This window comes from Serinus canaria, chromosome 1 (genome assembly GCF_022539315.1).
Source record: "Serinus canaria isolate serCan28SL12 chromosome 1, serCan2020, whole genome shotgun sequence".
Lineage (NCBI taxonomy): Eukaryota > Metazoa > Chordata > Aves > Passeriformes > Fringillidae > Serinus > Serinus canaria.
Genome location: NC_066313.1, coordinates 38,295,530 through 38,319,451, shown reverse-complemented (window position 1 = coordinate 38,319,451; position 23,922 = coordinate 38,295,530).

Sequence of the window (23,922 nt, the reverse complement as noted above, 5' to 3'; positions counted from 1 at the left end):
TTAAGTGCCATGAGAGGTTGGTTGAATGGGCATTAATGACCTTCAAAGATGCAGATTTAAAAAAAAAGCTGCTTGTACACCATTTTTTCAACAGCAAATGTGTATCTACAGAGCTGAAAACCTGAAATTTATCTGCAAAGGAGAGGAATAGTTATCAAAAGTAACATACACCACTGTTAGACTGGGGGTTTGACATGAAATTTTCTGTGTTTTTAATGGGAATGACATCTATAAAACTTATGATAGGACACTCAGACCCCATAAATTCTTAAGATAAGACTTTCAACATTTGACATAATTTTCTAGAAGAGCTTGGCTATTTCTGACAGATTCTCACAATACTTATGGATGTGCAGGTTATGACTTGCACAGTATTATAAAAAGCTCCTCTGTTATAAAACGAATAGAGTTTGATGATTAATTACCCGCAGTCACCTGCTGTATTACTATCTGGATGAGAACATTAACACGGAAATAATTGCTGCAGTCTTCTGAATAAAGTAACCGTAAAATGCATGAAATCAGACATGCACAGAGTGAATCAGCAGTGGAAATGTGTGTGTATTGGCTCTGAGAGGCATATGATCAAAGGATGATCTACACAGAGCCACCAGCTCAGCAGAGCATGAAAGATGGAAGACAGAAGCCAAATATGCACAGAGCTAAGAATGACTAAGGAGTTAAAACCTGCAGAGAGAGAAAGCCAAATTGTACCCTTCCCATAAAGGTGTAACCACCTGTCAATCTAGCTTTGTCTGCTGAGATTCCTTCAAAGAGTTTAAAAAAGCAATCAAAAAAAATGGTCAAAACGAGCTAATGTTTTAATTGCTGTGGGAATAGAGACTAAGGCTACAGTAACTGCAGTGAAAGATGAGAAGAAAATTTTGTAGCTACAAGAATTCTGTGCAATCTTTTTCTTTACTTCCAAGTTGCTTAATAACTGAATACTGAAATCTGGCCCTTAGGCTAGAGAAAGTGGTTTTCTTAGCTGATACATTTCCTTCCAGTTGAGTTACAAACTATTTAAAATTTGCCCTTTCTTCTACACTATTATGTTTTCAGCCATATTTTGCACATGGGACAAAAGTAGCAAATAATCACATCCACTCTGCTGAAAAGCAAGTTCATGTTATGAGCAAAGTCCAATGCTGTGAGTGCCACCCAGTTAATGGATATTCTGAATTTTTTTTTCAGCTTTTGTATAGAGGGTACTTACAGCATTGTTAAAAATAGTTTTTAACTATTTAACTCTAAGCAAGAGCTGAATTCAGTTTTGATAGCAGATCTATGCTGAATAATGTCTGAGGAAAAGAGATTGGGCAGGTCTTGCTCAATTTCTGATGTCCAGATCCTCAGTTACTTAAACAGGTTTGAGTTTTCAGCAAATTTTAATTGACATTTGATTGAATTCTTGAGAGGTTTGCATCTCCTAAGATAACAGAATTCATTCATTTAGTACTAAGGCACATACTTAGGTTTTGAACCCAGCCATCTTCAGCAGAGCAGTCCACTGATGAGTGGATTTGTGCTCATATGTAAAATTAATCAAATGCTTAAAGAAAATGACCCATATAAAAATTATACTACTAAGTACTGACTGAAAACATGAAAAAAATAACTATAAATTTGTGGATAATTCTTGTAAAACTATTTGCTTGATTTCCAAGACATTTAGGGTAAAACCCCTTAAAATCAGTGTGATATCACTGAGGAAAGTATTTAGTTAAAATTATTCATTCATCATGGTACTCTAAATTATCTTTGCAATTTGGACATTTGTCTGCAAACAGATGTCTGTATATTGATCTTACATTCAATCCCTTCTTAGCAGAACTCATCAAGTCTGTCAATCCTTAACACACACACATACCTATATACATAAATTTGTATATATGTATAAAAATCTGTTTTATCACATTAACACAACATAACATAAACATTGCACAAGCACCCATACATATGGGCCATCCCACCATCCTCTGTCTATGCAATAAAATGTAAGTACCAGAAGCCAAGGTATGTCTAAGCCACTGAAAAATGAAAGCTAAATCCTTCTTTAGCTGAGGCAGAGTACAGTCATTCCCACTTTCAATGGAGACACCAAAGCAAATAACCCATCATATTTTACAGAAATAATCAAGCTATATATGAATGGAAGGATCTTGGACAGTTTCCTAGATATAAGGTTTAAAACAGACCAAGACCCCAGTTTGCATTGTCTTTAGCCATTTTGTTTTCAGAAAATAATGGGGTTTGGTTTTCTTTTGATCCCTCCCCCAGTACTTATAATTTTTGCCTCAGATGCAGACGGGATGAGCAGCAGTTTGGAGATTTTCTGAATAAACTTGTCTCCCCAAGAAAAAGGTAATTTTTCTGACCAGAGTAGGACATTTAAACAATCATCCTCTCAGCCCCTCTGCTAATAAAACTTGTATCTCTGAACTCCCTTTTGAAGATTTTTTAATTTCCCATCAACATGTTCTCATTCTTTTGAGGTTATTCTATATGAAAGGTCAAAAATTGTGCAACTTGATGAGTGAGAGCTGACTCTGACTTCCACTCCTACCTTAAAAGCACATGCTAGATGAAATGTTAGACAAATTGTATGACCAGTGTTTGAAAAAAGAAATTGTGACATTAGTGCAAGCCATGAAATTAAACTGATTGCCAATTAAGAAGTAAATAAGATTGACAAGGAGAAACAAAATGGATTAAAAATAATTCATCAAGAAAGAGTTTAAAAACTGGAAAGACTCATTGTTTCAAAAGTTATCCTTCAAAAAGTACAAAATAATATTTAGGCAAACACTCGCATACCAGATTAGAAGAATCACAGTATTGGAATAAATGTGCTTTTATCTATCCCAGAATTCCAATTCTGCATAAAATTAAGTCCAAATGCTGACTTACAGACATAGTTATGGTTCTGGTTTATGTCAGTCTGTTGAACCCAGTGAGTGGGATATAATCATCATGGCAAGTTCACACAGTAATAATTAGAACTGAGAGTCTATATGGAAAATCATACAAGTATATTTTAAAATGTAGTTTGCTTTTACAGGATTTGGAACATTTAGAATTTCTGTTCTGCTGCTATTCAGGTGTTTTCCTTTTTTTATGGACAGATATTAACAGAAAGACAGTGCTCCTGTCCAAAGTTCAAATTCTGGATGTGAAAAATTTCAGCTTGCATAGTCAGTCATATGGCTGAAAGCTGATACTTTGTTACCTTCCACACACTATTGATTTTTCTCTCTTACAGACTGTCTTCTAACTAATTAATATATTTATCTAACTGATTTGCAACCATTTATTTTGCTGCTTAGATAGCAGCACATAAATAGTTCTGCCACAATAAATTGGACTTAACACAAACTTAGAATTAAATGTGAAGTGTTCACAGAATCAAAATATAATAATTTTCCTTTGACATGAATTTATGAAAAAAAAGAAGGCAGAATATCTAAATTAAGATTATGTTAATTAAAAATACTTGACTCAAGAAATGGTCGATATGTTTTGTGATCTACAAACAACTCAGTAGAGAACTTAAACTGTAATTTTGAATTACTTTGAAGATTTGCTCATCTGTTTGCAAATAGCATGGCACTAATAAAATTCTAGTTATAATGATTAATTACTGTGCAGTACTTATTTTTTAGTCTTATAAGTATACATAGTCTTATAAGTATACATAGTCCTATAAGTATACATAAGTATTCACATACACACATCTAGGAGGAAATGTATTTAGTGCTTTGGGAAGTAATTATGAATACATATTTTCTCATATAAGATTTTAATTAAAACACCTTAACTTTTTATAAATCTTTGGGGGAAAATAAACTAAGAAAAAAATGGTGATAAACTCTTTTTTTAATAAGATAAATCTTTCAGAACAAGTAAAAATCTCAAAGCTGAATTCTTCTCAGCATGGAAACCTGTCATGGAAGGAAAATTCTAAAAACTGTATGAATTTCCAGAGCTGTGAAATTATGTGGGCCGATATGAACTGCAGAATTTTTTTATTTCCCAAATCAAATCATGGAGGTAGATATTGATTCATTTGTTTTACCATGAGCAGTGTTTCTTGGATTTTTCTCTTACAGGGAAAATATGAAGTCAGTTAATTTCTAGCCAAAAAGCTAGAGCTGTGAGTGGATATAAATTTTTCTAGCAATTCAGACTGTCAGTTTTAGCAAAGCAAAGAGAGGAAGCAGCAAGCTCATGTTCTGCCAAATGCAGAAGTGTAGCAGAGAAAGGAGAATGTGCAAATATATATGCATACATTTCAGTGGGTGCATCTTCAGAGATGTGGCTTTTACATAGCCAGCCTGGAGCACTTCAGTGGAAGATAACTTTCACTTCCTAAAGCCCAAGAGACTTTAAAGGTTTCCTAAATTAGGCAGCCAAAATCATTAATCTCCTTAGAAAAATTTGGCAAACCCCTGAATTCCTATTGACACCAGAACTAGGAGGTAGCAGACTCAATTAACAAAACCATTTCTCTCCTCTGATGGCTTTGCTCTTTCTCTCTGAAATCACTGGGGTAACACTGACTTTATTGCAATCACAGAGAAAGAGCTAATGTTTCAGGATGGGAGCAAACAGCTATTGATAAAATAAGGACTGAGTCAAGGCTGAGTCCAAACAGGAAGTCATCCTGCTTTGCAGGCTCGGGTGAGCTGCATTCCTGTTCCTGACACTGATGGTCCAAAGCTGACCAAGGCTGGCCCTGGCTGCAGCACTCAGTGCACTCAGACCCAGCAGGGAGAGATGAGGCTCATGTCCTCACTTGCTCCTAGCCATCCCTCTGCTGGGGTAGGAGGGGGTCACTAAAAGAAGCAAGGTTTTACGAGGGAGAGTGATACCAATTAACTGCGATGGGACCATGTGGTCTCACCTCTGACTTTCTGCACCTTTAAGGTACAGCAGACAGCTGGGTGAGTAATGGCTTTGTTAATTACCTTATGGAGAAGCAAATCAATGATTCTGGTGTACCTTTTATTCATCAGATATTTTACAAAGATGCCCCCAAATAAAGTAAGGGATCTTAACTTTGTAGGTTATAGGGAGTGTTTGGACAAGAAAAATACAATTTGGTTTCCATAGACACATTCAGGACCTTTTTCACTCACAGTACAGCTGATTTTCACACCTATTTACTGGCAAACTGTGCTCTGCAAATAATCCCAGCAGGACAAGTAAACTCCTATTTACTCTGCAAAAGCAAGGATGGCTGTGTTTGACCATTTTCATTCCTTCACATCACCAGTTTTATGGTCTATCACCTTCACAGCATTTTGCTTTCACACTATACCTCACAATCTCAAACAAAACTTGAAAAAATACTTAAGCCCTGGGACTCAATAAGGTTTCTATCCTATTTGACACATCATTAAATCAGGTAGACTGTTGTCTAATGGGTGTTTTCTCAAGACATATTTTCTTCACAAGTTCCTTGTCTTCAGCTCTTAAGCCCACCAAATGGCTGAAGCAGTTTTAGCCATACTTTGTATAATGTGCCTTTCTAAGTCAAATAATTGGATGAGAGAATAAATACATTTAATGGAAGAAAAAAATGCTGAAAAGAAAATTATTGAAAAATATTGAAAAGCTAATTGAAACCTCTTATTTTTGCTAGAAAGAAACCTCATATGCATGCTTGTCCTAACTCACTCACTTTTCCTTGGTTATTCTTTGTTTGTCTGTTACTTTAGTTTACCAAAGCATCCCTGCTAATTCTGGGGGATTAAATTCTGATTTAAATGTAAAGCCAATGTAGATGGGGTTAAGTTAGATTCACTACCTTTCCCCTGTCTAAATCTATATAAACCAGAAGAGTAGCACTCTGTGTGAGGCACCTCTGTCATGCTTAGCTTATTTAAGAGTGATTATGTTTTTCAAACACAAGGGCTTTACAAAGGTTTAGCAAACTGAAAGAGAACTGTTCATCATTATTAAGCCAGCTATGGATTTTCTGGGTTGGTAATAGTTTTTCTTCTCTCCCAGTCAGATCTGGAGAACACAGTGCTGCTAGTGGGCAACACAGCTGTGACCTTCATGTCATCTCTGCTTTATACTGGTAATGTAAAGCATCACCCTGTACAAATTAACAGATGGTAATTTAGCTACCAGAGAATTTTCTTCAATGAAATAAATTATGTCATATTTTAATCAACAAAAATTAATAAAAATCAAGATAAAGGTGACAGAATTTGAAGTTAGGCAGTGTACTCTCATTGCAATCTATGTATTATCAAAGTCCCTTAACTACATCTCTGACACATAGAAACTAATACTCACAACAAAAATTTTCAAATAAAGAAGACTTATATTAGATTCAGAGTTCTGTTGAACTTTATTGTGTGGTTTTTTATACATCTTCCCATGCTTTCAAAAGTGAACCTGAATTTCTGAAGCTGCTCAGATGTAGTTTCTTCCTGATTTGTGTTTAAGCTTCATCTCCATATTCATTGAACTGTGAGATAAAAGATCTTCAGCACCTCAGAAAATTCAGCTATACATTTCAACATGTATATAATATCACATATTAGAGAATCAATTTGGAAAATATATCCTTATCTCTTTTTATATAATGGTGTCTGTATGCCATGGGTGTAAGGTATTTGTGAACATCTGTATGTAATCAGCTTTTCCACCTGCAAAGTGGGGATAATTATTCTTTCTTTGCAAGTATCATGAGATTTAGCTTAATAATTTCTGGCAATTGGTGTGAGGTGCTCTTAATGAATAACTACATATTGTAAGTGGTAATGTCAATTATCCCACTATGACAGAAATCAATCATTAGTAAATCCTTTTTATTGGATAATGAGGTAATCTTAATTTGTTTGATTTCTCCACAGTAGTCACATTGCTACCATATGTTGGAATTCTATGAGACTAAAGTACAGATCACAGACCGTCCCTGTGAAGAGTCCAAAGGACTGAAAGGAACTATAAAACAAACTATGCCAAGTTTTAATTCTTTTTTTTTTTTTTGTTGTTGTTGCTGTTATGCTTCAATTTAAATCAATAATATTACTCTAGAAGTTCATTTATTATCCTAACTATGACATAGAATAAGTCCATGACTCTCCTCATGAAGCACTGTTGTAATGTTGAGTAATTAATGAAAAGCTATCATGAAATAACAAAAAACGTGATTTTATACCTACAAATGTTATGCTTGATTACAGCAATGGTTTTTCCATTGGAATGATTAGGATTCAGAATTTGCCAATTTTGGGGTTGAGTCCATTAAGCATCACATTTTTCAGTGACTTTTAAGTGAACATGTAAGGACAGATATTGAAGTTAGTATGTGAGGAAGACAGCAGACCAACACTGATTTGTGAGGCCAAAAAACTATACACCTGAATGTGAACATCTCTTCTACACAGGCAATATACAAGAAGTTGTCTTTTCTTCAAAATTCAATTTATTTATTCTACCACTCTCTGTTAATGACATGAAACATGCAACAGTATTGAGTGGTGTTTGTGGACAGCTGGATAAGCAAGCCTCTTCCAAGAGTGGAACACATACTCTCATAACATGGGAAATTCAAGCTTTCACATCATTAGTGGAGTTTCAGACCATATGCTGCTGAGCTCAAAGGTAGCCAGGCTGAGCTTTCTGTGTCAAACTCATTATCTCTCAAAACAAATGTAGTCTCATGCTTTCTGAAAACAGGAGATGAAAGACTCAGCTTTCAGTCAAAGTCTGGTTTGTTCATAATTAGGACCTATAACAGTGCAGAACACTTTTTTTTTTTTTTAAATCATCTTTTTTCCTATTGTATCAAGGATCTTTCAAGTTTCTCTCTCATTCTTGACATTTTATTGCCAGCAGTTACATGTGTACAGCAGTTTTAATAAGAAGGAGAAATGTCACTGGGAGGTGGTTACTTTCATCTGATTTGATTATGCAGTATTTGAATTTCTCCCTGAATTTTCTCAGCATAAAATAGTTAGTCAAATTAATGAAAAATTTAGATTTGCAATGTTGCCCTGGTAATTGAATGTTTTTATAGGCAAACGCAATAACCTCGGAAATGGAGAAGGATTCCTCACTTCCAAAACCAGACATTTTTTTCCTCCCCAACTCTCCTTTTGCTTTCTATTCTATAATTGGTTCTTCTTTTTTATTGATTCTGATCCTTCCTATGTTTCTTTGTATTAGTTTTCTCTCTTGCTTTATTAATTGCGCTATATTAACTTCACAGCTAGGGTCAGTTCCACCTCAGTATGCCAGGGAAAAGACTTATTCTGCAAATAGAATTCCCCATAAGAACCATAAGCAGTTTTCAAGGCTGTGATCTTTGTGTACAGAACTGAACAGCCAAATATTCCTTCCTGATAAACTCTCTTTTCTTAATATAGTTGTCCTAATTCAGACTGCCATCCTTAACAGTGTAAGTCATCATTAATCACAGAAATAGGAATTTCCTCATAGTATGACTAAGTGGGCAAGCATAATCTTCTCAGGATTTTGTCAGATAATTTTACTGTTTTGATAGCCCTGAAACTTTATAGAGCACTTTAAACTGTATTAAAAAATGATTTAACGAGACATAAACTTGTAAGTATCTGAGCCATCAAAGAAAGCAAGTCTTAGGTGCCTAAGTAGTTCAGTTCTGTAAGAGCTGAATGATATATAAATAACTTCATATTCTGTGTCATATCATTCCTTCACAGGAAGCCTGGGACAGAGAATTGAGTTTCACCTTCACAGACTCAGTCAAGGACTTGATGCCACTTGCTGGACATCTTCTAAATAAACATTTTTTAATCCAGCCCAGACCATGTCCAGCATGTGCCAAGATCCTCAATTTCATGCATAAGCAAATTCTATGCTGAACATGTATGGGCCAACTCCCCATGCTTAGCAGAGTCACAAGAGATTTTAAAACTTATTGGCTTTTTTGTTCTTTAGAGGTATGGATGTGAATAACTTAATTTGTGAATATAAATGGAGGCGAGTGTTTGTAAAGGCTGTGTTTAACCAGGGTTGGATAATCTTCTCAAGCTTTTACTGTAATCAGTAGAAGGAGAAGCTCCTTTGGAGGATGTCGAAATAGGCACTTTTGTCTGTGCTAAGCCTGCAAGGGGCCAGGGAAGGTTAGGTTTGCAAGGACACAGTAAATCTCATGAACAATTAAGACTAACTCTATGGTGAACTCCAAAATGCCAAGACAGAGTTCTTCTCCTCGTCCATTATTTAACTAGTGCAGTAGCAGAATTCCAAAGAAAGATGGATGAATACAGCTACAAATTCCTTTGTCTAAAGCCAAACTTAAGCTTGGTGTGAAGACTTCCAGGATGCAGGATGCCTTTGCACTTTTTATAAAATTGCTCTCTCTCTCTCTCTCTCTCTCTCTCTCTCTATATATATATATATATATATATATATATGTAAATATATATATATTTGTGTGTGTGTGATATTTTTTCACAAGCATTTCTGTTTTCTTGAAAAATTCAACACCCAAAATAGAAAAAAGAAATTATCATTTCACGTTTCACCATGTGCATTTTCCATCTCCTATGAATCCTAAACAATCGGACGTCCTGACAGAAACTCGTGTTGAAAAGGAAAAGAAACAAATTATTTGTTTTGATGTTTGCTAGATAAAGAGTCCATCACTGCAAATGCAGTTTGTAAGGCAAAGTTAGTGATACCAGGCTGTTAATATACTTCAGCTCAAAACTGAAGCATAAAAAAAGGTATTTTTATAACCAGTGAAACTTATCAGAGAAGGAGAGGCGCTGTGCAAGATTTCAGCAAAGTAAAGGAGAGAGATTTTCTGTGCAAAAGAGGAACACATAATTTTCAGTGACTTCTGGAATCAGGACAATCACTGTTTCCAAGTGAGCTGGAGTCATAGGCTGGTGCTGGTGCAGCAAATGACCGTGGCACTTGCTCTCTTCCTCCTGCCCAGTGGCTGCCCAGCACCTCAGCTCTTGCCACCCAAGAGATGAAACAGCAGAACACTCCCTGATGTCAGGAGCCATGGCCAAAGATGCTTGTAAACATACCTGGAAGTGCTCTTCTGATTGCAATAGCAGCTTCCTCAGCTCCTGCTTCACACTCAGATTCCTTGGATTGAAAAGGATGACCTAAGCAGAGGTTGTCTTGGTTGTTGTGACTCTGGAATTCTGCACAGTGCATTGCAAAAGTGAGGAATCAGGTGTGGCTTGTTGGCTGAATCAGATCATGTGACAGTAAATCCTCTCTAGCAGTGAGGAGACTGGCAACATGTCTGGTGAAAGTTGTCCCTGATACCTCAGACCTAAGAATTTACATTCATATATGAAAGGGATCTCTGATCACCTCCTGATCCAACCCTTCTACTCAGAGAAGCACCAGCCTCAAGGTTTGAGCAGTTTTCTCAGTGTTACAAAGCCTAGAGTGCCAAATATGCACCATCTACAGTTCATTCCATAGACAGAATGACTCTACTGGAGATCTTCATGCAAACTTTTCTTCAAGAGTCTCATTTCAGTCATCCATTCTTTGTATAGTAGTATATCTGCTTCAAGACCTAGCTTTTCAATCAATAAACCAAAGAACTCTCTTGCTTCAAACTATAGTAATTGCAACCTTTCTGCTGCATAGATAAATATTTCGAAGTTTTCTTTAACTTTTTAAAACTATTGTACAGAAGCCCACTGTGTGACTAGTAAAAGAAAGGTAAAATTAACAAGGCTTTAAATAATATGAAGTGATCTTTAATTTGTGGTTCACAGAAGTAGTTATCCTAACTGTGCTTGGATGATCAAGGCAGCTTGATATGTAGGATTTGGATAGTGAAAGGTAATGAACAAGGTCACCACTTTGTCAGCATACTTCACTTGGTTTACATAAATTAGATAAGCTTTAAAACATCAACTTTATAATTTTAGAAACTGATAAAATCAATATAAAGTTAATTAGTTTTTTCCAAAAATCTCAGCTTTCTAGGAAATTAGACAATGAGTGTCTTTAAACATAGAAACATTAGGGAGAAAGATTGCTCTCTATCTGTCACAGTATCTTTTAGAAGCTTTGATCTAAAAGATCTTTGATTTTATGGTTAAGGAAAAAAAACAAGTTTGCAATGAAATGGTACCATTTTATGTTCTCTGACACATAACTGTGGTTTCATAGAGGATTTGTATAGAAAAGAAAAATGCTTTAAAATGCCATCACTAACTGGATTCTGAAAGAACACATATTTCAGGTTTGAACAACAAAATTGTTTTTCCACATATAAACAATCATTTAGGTCCCACTCCCACACAGAACTGACTCCTCCAATAAAAAGTATGACTCACACAATTGCTGGTGAAAGATATTGACTTTTCTTTCCAGAACAAACATCAGACAAGCATCAGAAACTACAAAGTTATTAACTAAGATATATCACAAACTAGTATCCACAGCCCTCAGAATAGCTTCAGTTCAATAGTTACTGAGCTCTTCACATCCTTTCTGGGTGCAAGACTGGGGGTTTTGGTGTTTTGTTTTTTTTTTTTTGTTAATTATTGTAAACCCACTAATGTCATTTGCTACCTCAAAAGTTGCATTTTAAGTACCCAGCATTAACTCATCTAAAATCTGAATTTATCAATTAAATGATAATCAGACAAAACTCACAAAATCTTTTTTTTCTTAGGTAACTTCCAGAAACTTTTCTCTTACTTTTTTTCTCTTTCATGTTTTCTGAGACAAGAGTCTTTCTAGCGCTAATACTTTTCATTCCCTGAATCACAGATATGTCCTTCCCTTGCCCACACTATTCCTCTTACCAGCTTTTCACAAGATACCTAGTCTTGAGTCTACCCCCAAAAGACCAAGGTGCTGAGATACCTCTTCTTATTCTCATAAAATCTTGACTCATATCCTTTGATCTACTCTGTATTTTCCGTACAAATATTTGTACTGAAAGAAGCTACATCAAAAGCAGCATGACCAGCAGATCAAAGAAGGCGACTACTCTTGTGACACCCTATTTGTCCAGCCTGGAGAAGAGAAGGCTCCAGAGAGACCTAATGGCATTTTCCAGTACCTAAAGGGAGATACAAGAGGGCTGGAGAAGGACTTTTGACAAGAGTGTGTAGTGATACGAGAAGGGGGAATGGCTTTAAACTGGAAGACAGCAAGTTTAGATTAGATGGTAGGAAAAAATTCTTTACTGTGACAGTAGTGAGGCACTTGCCCAGGTTTCCCAGAGAAACTTCCCCATTTCTGGAAGCATTCAAGACCAGGCTGGATGATGAACTTGGTCTAGTGAAAGGTGCCCCTGCCCATGGCAAGGAGGGTGAGACCAGTTGATTTTTAAGGTCCCTTCCAACCCAAACTGTTCTATGATACTATGATTTCTGTAATGATCTCACACATAATTAACCAGGAAACTGCATACAAATGGTTTTTTTTTTGCTTGTTAGGTAGCAAACCTGATAAATTAATGTTCAGTGGTAAGTGTTCAGGCAATGTTTCAGAGTAGGAAGATATGTAGTTCTGCTCAGTCACTTAACTGCATTTCCAGAAAAAAACATTCTTAGAATGGTGCATTTGTGCTACAAACAAGTGAATTCATGCATGTATCAGTGCTGCTACTCTCATAGCCAGCCAGATCTGTATTTATAGTGCCAAATGGGAAAAACATGTACAGTGTTTTTCCAGGCATGTAGAAATCCAGTCACAGGTGCTCTGAGGACTAGGAGTGCCACAGCTGCTAGTTTGTCAGGGGCAAGGTCTGTTAATGAAACTGAATTGCTTGCTTATGGCAAAAAAGCCTTGCATGTGAATAAACTGACTGTGGTACAGCAGTGGCTGAAAACCAACAATATGACAGAAAAAATGTTGGATATAAAACACTGACCTGGGGGACTCAGATGCAGAGTGATGCCTAATTAATGTGAGTAGAGGCAAACATGCAATTCAAACAACAGCATCTGTTAGGAAACAAAGCAACTGAAGAAGAATTTCGTTTTACACTGTTTTAGGAATCATTCACTTCAGGCAGGTTAACTGTGTTTGTCGTGTAACTCCCAGGCATTTTTCCATGCTTTGATAATAGCAAGGCATCTATGGGGCACTTAAATGCAGAATGCCTTGAAACAAAGGCATTTAAGTCCTTCCTGGAGAGCCAGCTGTGGTTATTCCTGAGTTTTTATCACAGAAGCTGAGATCAGAATAGGAAAAAGTCATATTTCCCCTGAATCCTGCTGCCCCTTTTTTTTTTTTTGCTAAGAGTTCTTTCATCTAAAACGGGAAAAGAACTGCACTATCACAGTACATCCAACTGAGAGAATTATAAAGTTCAACTCCTGCTTTGAAACTCCCACGATGGTGGTAGGAAATTCACTGCTCAGATTTTCATTCTCCTTTCTTTTTACCATATTTTTTTCCTTCCTCACAGGTACATTGATTCCAACTCCTGCAAGTCAGATATCAGTCTCCTAGCACATAAGTAACTGACTCACTGAGGCACAGTGCAGTCTCCCCCTTGGCTTCAGAGAGCTTCCAAACAATTAAGAAACTTCCTCTTTATGGCAGTTTCCTCTGTTCAGGAATTAAAAAACAACACAGGAGAGAGAGGGAAGAGGCAGGGAACATGTGATGCTTTCCATCTGCACTCTTCTCACTGCATTATTTATACTAATCTGAAAAATTTAAATAAGTAATAGTCCCCCCTTTTATTTCTCTGTGATTGATGCTCAAGAACACTGCAGAAGCATATTTAATAACACTGAGTTATTAGATTTGCTTATACAAATCTGAATGAATGTAAGTACTTAGATCCTAATTAACTCTTCATCCCTGGTTATGTAACTAGAAAGTGCCAGAAGACTACACTTGCTTTGTTACAGGAAAACCCAATAAAAATATTTTGGAATCCATACAGCAAATAATTTTTAGTCTGAATCATTAGTCTGAATCGAAGAATATCTTCAAATAAAACAAAACAGAAAACCAAAGAAAGTTCACAAAACCTTCTTGGGAAAACTGTTTTTGTGATTTGGTAGCAATATTTTTTTTTTCAAAGACATTAAAAGACTACAGCTTTTTCCTTTTTTTTATATTAAACAAGGTACTTTTTTTCTTTTCCCTCTGTTAGTCACAGAATTGGTCACAGATCTCCAACACAGATGTACAATATTATATACAAAACAATAAAAAAAAGACACTCAGAAAAAAAACCTTAAAAGCAGAATTTTTTAGAACTATCATGTACTGAACAAAGGGGAATGAAGGACTGACATATTTATGAATTTTTTATTTATGACTTTTATTTTCTGTTTCCTTTAAATGCACTTTGAAGTTTTGGTCACTTTTCTTTATTCTCTTTTTACAAAACTCCAAAGTAATTTTGACTGCTGAATGTGATTTTTCTTATCAGTGACTATTAAAGCAGTGTTTCACACTATTTTCCTCAGCAGTCTTTCTTCTCTCCTAGTTTGAGAAGACATCTGGAGCAAAATTTTGAATATTTTTCTATAACCCACTTAATAAATATCCTAAGTCTCAGCCTCATAGGACCTGCAGAAAATCTAGACTCTAGTGATGTCTTTTGCTTATCATTTCCCTTTCTCAATTTAATGCAGAAAATATATCATGTGTTCTTCAACTGAATATGCTAAAACAACTCACAAAAACCTGACTGAAAACTTTGCCAAAAAGCAAACTACTTCATTATTGCAACTACATACTATCATATATATATATATATATATATATACATATATATATATATATATATATATATATATATATATACCAGCCTTTTCATCTCTTAATAGCTAATTCTCTGAAGTTTAAAAACAGGGACTAAGGGCTTGGTTTAAAGCCTTATATTTTTCATTTATTTCATACTGTTTGGACTAAAGGTCAGCTGAATTAAAAAAATACCATACCTACTACACAGAGTTAACACGTTAGCATGAAGAAAGTCTAGACAAGAAAGTCTACACAGGCATTTTAGTCTAGACCCTTCTGGTAGCTCTCTGATGGATGACAGGACACAGAGCACATGGTGTGAGATGTTGTGGAGGGCCAGCCCAAATGCCTGAGCTCATGGCACTCACAGCAAAGTGTGGTTAGCACTTGGGGACACAAGACACAGCCACCAAACTGCACAAAGTTAAAGGTATAAGCAGCTGTGGGAGAAGATTCTACATGCAAGAAACACGGAGTCTGTGGAATTTATGATTCACTTATTCAGCATTGCTTAAATAATTAACTCAGTTAACTAAAATATCACCAAATATCACATCCTATCTGAAAATATATAGAGAGTTGGAGAAAATAGAAACCATGTTCCTTACACAGCAATTAACCCATGGAATTATTTCTTTCAGCTATGACATATCTTTTCTGTGCTGGAAGATCTGAAGAGTATTCAGGGCAGGAGTTAACTCTGTTGACTTTTCCTCTGAATTAAATATCCCTTGTAAGACAGCTACAAAATCCTTGAAAGTTGTCCCTTCAGCTATAAGTTGTACATGATAAGGGTTTTCAGAGGGTAAAAACATCTGCTAAATCAGACTGATGTAGCAAGATTGTGAAACTCCAGATCTGAGTTAATTTTCATCTGAGAAAATGAGACTCCAGATCTTAACGTTAGTTTTCATCCCAACTCTGTAATTTTCTAACACTTTGGGTTTTGGGTTTTTGTTTTTTTTTTGTTTTTCCTGAAATTGTAATTCTAAGTAAATTTGCTTCAAAAGACATTTCGATAAGATACTTTTAAGCATTTAATAGTCCTCTGAATCAAAATGAAGAAGTGGTCCTGCTAAGTTTCATTTAAGATCAGGTTTATTATTAAGCTATATTTTGAGTAGCACACTGCTAAAAGAAATATCTCTTCTGATGTTTCTGATATTCTACTTTTTATCTTTGCTAATACATACAGAGTTGTACTTCTCATGAAATAGTATTGAAGTTGTATTTCTGTCAGCAGGAGCTCTACAACATGCTCTTGAGAGATACAGAATTTCTGCTGGCCATATGGAATAAAGGAAAACAACAAAGAAAAATTTAAAACCACCTCAAAACTGCAAGTGATTCACAGTTTTTATAAGGCAGAGTACTGATAAGAAAATTCTGTTTTAAAATTTTTGATGTTCCAAAATTAAGTACTTTACACAGGATAAAAACTTAAACATTCTTGGGCTTAACTGACCAGCAGATGACATTTTGACTTTCTTCCTCATTAACAATCTTAATTTGAGAAAACTGCAGCTTTCTTTGGGTAAACAAACAAACAAAAAGAAAATAAAAATCTGTTTGTGATATTCAGTTCCTAGCTAGTTACCTTGGTAGCATTTTGCATCCTATTTGTGTTAACTAGCAAAGGCTGGCAGAGGAGTGTATGTGAGTATATAACAATCTAGCTCTATTAATAAGCACATAAATTTAAGTAGGAATGCCAAGGAGCAATCTTCATTTCTTCAGCAGGCTATTATACTGTGGAAATGTGTTTTCTAGCTGTTGTGCCTGTCTAGACTGCTATCAGCAGCTTGTATTTGTTATGAAAGCCTGCAGCTGGTCCATGCAAAGTTTGCTGTTTTGCAGCCCATCTGCTCAGAAGAGATCTGTAACACTGCCCAATTTGGAGTAACTCTCCCTTATCATTGCAGTTGTATTTCCTAAATAGAAATCTGCAATAACTGATTGCTTTCTACTTTATATCCCAGTACATTTTCTCCTGTCCAGGCTATCTGGCAGGTGAAACCAGAGGCCACTGAGGACCAAGCATAGCAGGCTGGGGAGTAGCATCCTTTTCTTTCTGTGTCTTGTTTGATCCCTGTAGTCTCATCAAAACTGTGATGCTGAATGTTCTTAGGAGATGAGAAGGTGGCAACAAAGATAAGTCAAGTGTGAACAAATGGATGAGTTTGGAAAAAAACTCAGGAGACAAAAATAGAAGTCAGTGCTTGGAACTACACGTGATATACACAGCTAACATGCTTCTTCCTGAGCCAGACCTGAGCTTGATCTTAACTTTAGGCAAAATTGCAATAAGCAAGCTCAGCACACTTTCTAGCAGTAGTCATTAGCTCTCTCATTAGTAAAAGTTCAAGAAAATCCACATCCACACTGTCCTTAATTTAAACTGTTAGTAGAATTATTTTCAATTTTGTACCCACCATTTGATCTTGTGAAGGGAAAAGTTTGACTGTAGCTCATTTTGGTTAAGTCTTTTCTGATATAGAAAACGCAGCCATTTTCTGAGTGACTCAAATAAGAAAAATGATTTATACTGTTATAGATTTAGCTTGTTGTTTTGGGATCTGAACTTACCCTTATCAATATCAACCACTACTGACTGAAAAATGCAGCATGAACGATCATTGAATTTATAAAACTGTTGTCAGTAATGAAAAAAAATTGTTCTTTTTCAGGTGCAGGTTCAGTAATGTGGCTCTGTAGTGCACCACCTGCTCTTACTCCAAGTGCTGCAGTGCTGATAGAGCCAGCAGAGATGGTGCACTATTGATCAGGAGGAATGGTTAGTGTCCCTAAGCAGAGTATGACAGCTCCTTGCACAGGTCATTATTGGCCACTTTGTGTTCCACTGTGCCTTTCTCCTTGGTTTTCTCTTTTGCATGCTTAGCTGTGACTGCTGGCACCTGCTTCTGATTTCTTGCTCCTGTTACAATTTGAATTCTGCTATAAACCTCTCTTGCTTCTGAGCACATTTCTACACAAATTCTTAGCCTGGAAAACTCTTAAACTTCTCTGTCTCATGACTGTGAATCCATGTCTCCACCTCTGCTTTCAGCCTTATAACCATCAGGACCAGTCATACGAGTTTCTAGCATGATGAACCTGATATAAACTGATATGGGGTACAATTTTAAATCAGGAGAAAAAACTAGATCCACCAAAAAAAAAAAAAAAAAAAAAACCAAGATATTTCAATTCCAGAAATATACTATATACTAGCAATTGAATTATTTTATGCTTGTAAACTCAGAATTCCTGAAGTTTTAAATTGGAAAAAAAGCCCTCATGAAATATTACTATGTAGTGGTTGATACAGAACTTAAAGTAAGGTATCATTAGGCCCCTTCTAAGATCAATCCAGTTTCCATGGAAAATATGTGTATTATTTTCTTATTTCTGTGTATTTATAGAACAGATGGTCTATCTACATTGCATAGAACCTGACCTGGGTAAACTCTGCTCTCACATATGGTTTTTCTGGGGCCTTGTTGATGTAACCATCAGGGTTTTTCGCATGTGTATGTTTTCATAGTGTCTGAGAAACAGCAAAAGATGAATTGTGACCCACAAGAATATTTCTTCTATAGCATGATGCTAAATATGCATTTTGTGCCCCAGAGCAAGATAAGAGGTTATGCAAAAATATATGAAAATATGTGTGCAATGTGAGTAGCATTTAACTGTGTTGGAAGATCAATGCATCGAGCATGTCTAAGAGCAGAAACATATGGAACAGCTCCTTAGAAAGGGAAAAAGTGGTAGTCAGCAAACCTTAGTAAAAACAGAACAGGGAACACAGCTGGCCTTCTTTCTGCTGCTTTGAGTTACATGCATAGCAGGAAATAGGAAAAAAAGACACACCCTCCTCTCTTCTGATAGAGGAACTTAGGCTTTTCCTGCCTTTTGCTACTCTGTAGAAAAGGAAAAAAGGAAAGGAAGACATCTCAAAGACTTTCCTGTGAATTACATGCCCTACATAGGCAGTATCTGACCTTTAATTTGGCTAGATGTGCATTGATTAGGACTGCATCTCATTAAGACACAATCTACTAGGGGTGGTGCAAGAGAGAATATAATATTGATTAAAAAATAAAATAATTCTCCCCTCTCTCTCTCACCCTCCTGACTGCCTTAGTTCATAATTAGCCTTCTCATCTAGCTTTCCTCCTACATGTTATGTAGCTGTCAGTCTGACAGGAAGCCAGATCATAAGAATGCAATTAGAAATTTCAAATTAGCAGTCAAGCACAGAGATGGGATGGATGAACCTGCATCATGCCCAGTATGTCATTTGACTGAAGTGCCATCACAGTAATGTGAGTTAACGATTTTTATTTCAACATGAAAATATGAATGCTATTATGCTTATGCCACACTTTAGGAATTGGATCACGTTTTTCTCATACAGCATGACCATGAGAATCAGCTGATATGCATCACCACAGATAAGGTAATTTTTGCCCTAAAATCTAAGACTGAAAAGATTATTTCACTGTGGGAATACTTTAGAGAGAAATAATTAAATGACAAATTTGGCCAAAATTGTCTCTCTGTTAGAGCTGAAGAAAGGAATTGAATCAGAAAGGACAGCATTTTCCTCTCACTTCCTTTTCATGATCTTTTAGAAAGGTACAGTACCGTGATAAAGGTTCAGAAGTAATGAGACAATACCAGGCTATTCCCAAGCTAAATCTTGGCTTTCTAAAAAGTGACTGCAGCAGCAACAGTGTTTAAATGGGTTTAGATTAGCTTTGCTCAACTTTTTTTTCAGACTAGCAGCATCTGTTTTGGGATTGACAAGATTTTTAAGTTCTAATATAACAATTATCATTGTATTTACTCTGATTCTAATTTAATTGTTGGCAATTTTGGGGGGGAAGGCTCTTTATAAATAAAAAAAATAAACCAAAAAACAAACAAGTAGCAGATATTGTAGGTTAGCAAGGTAATTTTCTTTCTGATAGAAGAATTATTATGAGCTAACCTATTAAAAAAATCCCTGGTTTACTATTTGGGCTCTTCATAATGATCAGTCACTAAGAAATGAGCCCAGAAAGCCACAGTAAGCGACTTCAGCTGGTGTGTACCACCACTGAGTTCACTGAAGTGATGCTCTTCTGCTCTCTGCCAAGATCTGGGTAAAGCTCAATGTTCAATAAGTTTTATTTCTATTGACCATTTAATAGATTGCTGTGTTTCTGTGTTCATAACCCAGAGTTTCAAAGGAGTTGTTCAGTGTTATGTGGTCTTCCTAAAAGGTTTTAATCAAAGCCAGCAGCTCACTCTGGTTCATTCAGTAAAAGAGAAACAGCAATCCACCTTGGAGGAAAAGGTACTAGAGAAAAATGAGAAACTAAACTGATGGAGTCTGGGAGAGGAAATATGAGTTTCAGAGCTTCCACTGTGGCTTACTCATTGCTTGGCCCTGTGAAAAAAGACAAAACACCTTCTTTACAAAGGACTTTAAGAAATGTAGTTTTTTCTCCTCATCCACAGTTCTTCTACTGTGGGGACTTCTGGTGCCAGGAAAATTTAAACCCAAATAAAATTTTAGTAAAGAAAAGAAATCATGGAAAAACAAGGTCTTACTATTACTTGATTAACAGAGTGTGATACACAGATTGAGAAGGAGTAGTAAATTTAAATGTCTTTAGAGGAACACAATGAATATATTACTTGGAGTTTCATTTTACCTGGTCTGGTATTAAAAACACCCTCTTCTATCCATATCTTACTAAATTTCTGTTCAGATATTTGCAGTTATTGCTCTGTTTTAAACTAGTTTTCAAAAATACCTGAACAGATCTATGGCATTCTTTTCATTTAAATCAGAGAGGATATTTCCTCTTTTACATTTTACCCCATCACCACAAGGGTTCAGGAGTTCTTTTGTCTCCTGTGTGGCATTTTAAGAGAAGAGCCTTGTCCCTAGAGTTTCTACTTCTATCTTGTACTGCAGACCATTCTTCAGACCCAGGCATTTAGAAGAGATAATAGCTCTGGGTCTGAGGGTGCTACTCCCAGACCTTTGATGTTTCTTTTGTCAAAATTGCTTTCTTAAAATTGTGGTAAAGAGAGACATCAGCTAGGATCTCCTTAGAGAAGTAGATAACAAAATCCACTGTTAAATTCACATGAAAAAGTTCCTATAGATCATAATATGCTCTAATTAACAATGTTGTTAGCATGTCATTAGAATAAAATCTTTAACTCTGAGGTTAGTGTATAACTTTCTTTATGAAAATTAGCAAAGAATAAAAAAACCTTGTCATTTCTTTTCCTCCTACTCTCACTTAGATCCAGAAAAACTGGAACACCAACTTTAACAGGTATGAACACAGCACAGTACACAGCATTGCAAATACTTTCTGGGAAAGTCCAATAGAAAAATATGCACCGGTAAGATCAGAGAGAAGAAAAATGTAAGTGAATGTATTCTTAGTGCTGAGGAGCTAATTAATAAAATAGTTATTTGGTTTCTGGGCAAAGGGTGACACAAATACTAAAATAATATGTGAAAAAGTCAACTTCTGTATGTCATAGTTTAATGTTGAAAATGATATTAAAAAAAATAGAAATTCCATTTCTTGCAAGGAGAATAAGCATTAAATTTAGTAAGCAGAAACATTACCCTAAGGAGAGATAGAAACTCCAAAATGAGTTACATATCAAACACAAACTAATGCCTTATGCTAGACTTTTTTTTTAAGCAGAAGCGGAAAAAAAACAAAAAGAAAAAGAACCCCAACATCAAAGAAAGGAGAAAAATGCTGATCTTAACACACAAGTTTAATTATTTTTGAATACTGTATTCACTGTTTTCAGGACCTGCCAAAACAGGAAAGTCCTCCCTTCCTCCTTCATCTTGTTTTTGTTTGTTTTTTTATTTTTATGAGGTGTTTAAAAGTCTTCCACTGAGTTCCTATTTATTGTATACAGTAATTTTGAATCAAACATGTTTCCATATTCAGAAATGCTGATGGGCTTAAAGCTTTTACAAGAAAAAGTAAGATACACAATGCGAGATTTTAGTAGTTAAATTATTTCAAGGAAGTGTGTGTGCTAGTCAAATAATTTGATCTCTCGTTCAGTCTACTGCTCTAAATATAGACATATATATCCTTATCCATAGATATATATGAATGAAAATTTAATTTGGTATTTCTGGCACTAGATTGGGTTTACATAGGACACCTCCTCACAAACTTAATTACCATCTCTAGCAATTTGTCAGCTTTTCAAACCTTTTAATTTAAAATTGTTTAGATGCTAGCATCCTAGGTGGCTGATGTAGATTTATGGCTGTCTGAAACATCAATAGCAGCAGCTCCTACTTTTGAAGAACTGATATCCTGCATCTCTGTGGTTCCCTGGACATACCCTCTATCTCTAACCAGCAGTATTTTCTGACTGCATTTCAGCATTTTCACCTTTGACTCTTCACCTTATTATCTGGAGTACCAACAACCAGAGAACACAGTGACCAGAGAGGGCAAGGTGGGACCAGAAGAGAAGGTCTGATGCCCAGAGATTGTGTGTGGCGCTGCCACAGCTGGTGAGACATTAGTGTTGGACACAGCAGGGACAAATTTGCAGGGCCAGTTTGAATAAGAGCTCCTGGCACATCCCCCCAGTCCCCAGGTAGAAGCTGTTCCTGAGCAAGTAGAGGATACAGGATGCCAGGAAGCAGAAAGCCAGAAGCTTGAAACTTTGGTGTCAGAAGGAAAAGCTCTTTCCCCACTTTGCAGCCATGCATTGACAGAGTAGATACAAAGCACTGACAAAAGAGAAGGAGGTACAATTGTTTTTCAGAGCACAGTGGGGAGGTGTCTGAACTTTGACCTGGATTTGGATCAGATATTTTGAAAAACTGTCTTCCTACATTAATTGTTCTAATTGTTCTATTGATTCTGATCAATGATTCTATGACACCAGTATCTTTGAAATTTTCAAACTGCAGTCACAGATCAATATCCAGAACAATCTGAAGGAAATTTTTCCTACAAGCTGGATTTAACTGACTGCAGAAGTGTCAACATTCCTGGAAAATCTGGACTTGGTGTTTCCATACTGTATTGCCCACTTTTCTTCCAGCAATTATCACATGACTTGATCCACAGAGCTAAGAATTCCAATCTCATTTTCTGATGTTTCAGGACACATCTCACCACGCCAAAAACTATATTATATCCTGCTCCCATTTTGTGTTTAAGAACTATAAGCTTTTCTGTCATTTCAATACTGTGAGGTTGGAGCAATAAACAAGTTGTTTCTAATTTTTATTTTAAGTGCTTCTTTTTTATAGAACTAGTAGCTCTTTGCAAACAGTGCTGTGAATCTTCTTTCATTATGTGCCTTAAAACCAGTTAAATTATTGGAATTATCTTTACATCCTAAATATCATGGCCTCAATCACAGATGTTCATTCAGATTCCATGAGGAACATCTAATAAGAAGGAACAATTCACCTTTTCTTTCACCTGTGGAATAGTCTAATTTTGGAATATGTTTAAAGCGATCTGAGTACATTAAATAGTAACCATGTCCCCATAATTAAAAATGAGTTTTTACTTATTGCCATACCCAAGATTCTTTGAGAATTCCTCCACAGGAGGTACAGTAGCTTTTGTCTTTTCCCATCTGAAGCTGTACATCACACATCCCCAGAGAACTTCTTTGTATTACCAGAAAATGAGAAGGAAAATAAAGACATCTGGTTTATAGGATCTGGGATTTGCCAGTTGGCCTATGAATCATCTGTTCTGGGAATGGTATCAATCCATCTTTTTTGATACTCTGATAGCTTATACCTGTTCAAATATAGTCTTCAGAGAATTTAATCCTCATTTATTATGACAAGTATTCAGAATATATGTGAAAACAATCAACTACTTTAAAGAAACTAAAACATCTATTTTGACTTCATTATTCCTATTGAGTTTATTTATCTATTTGCTAATATGTAAATATTTTGTAACTACAAAAATATGCATTTAGAATACTGTGAACACTTTTTTTTTTTTTTTAGGAAAAATTACATACAAATAAGCAAAAAATGGAAATGAACAAGAATGTTGAAATGAGTGAAATTATTTTTTGAAATTTTTGAACTTTCTGTTAAAGCGATACATTTGCACAAAACATTTTTATTTCTCATAAGCTGTATTTTAAAACAGAATACTATTCAACTTCAGAATTTCA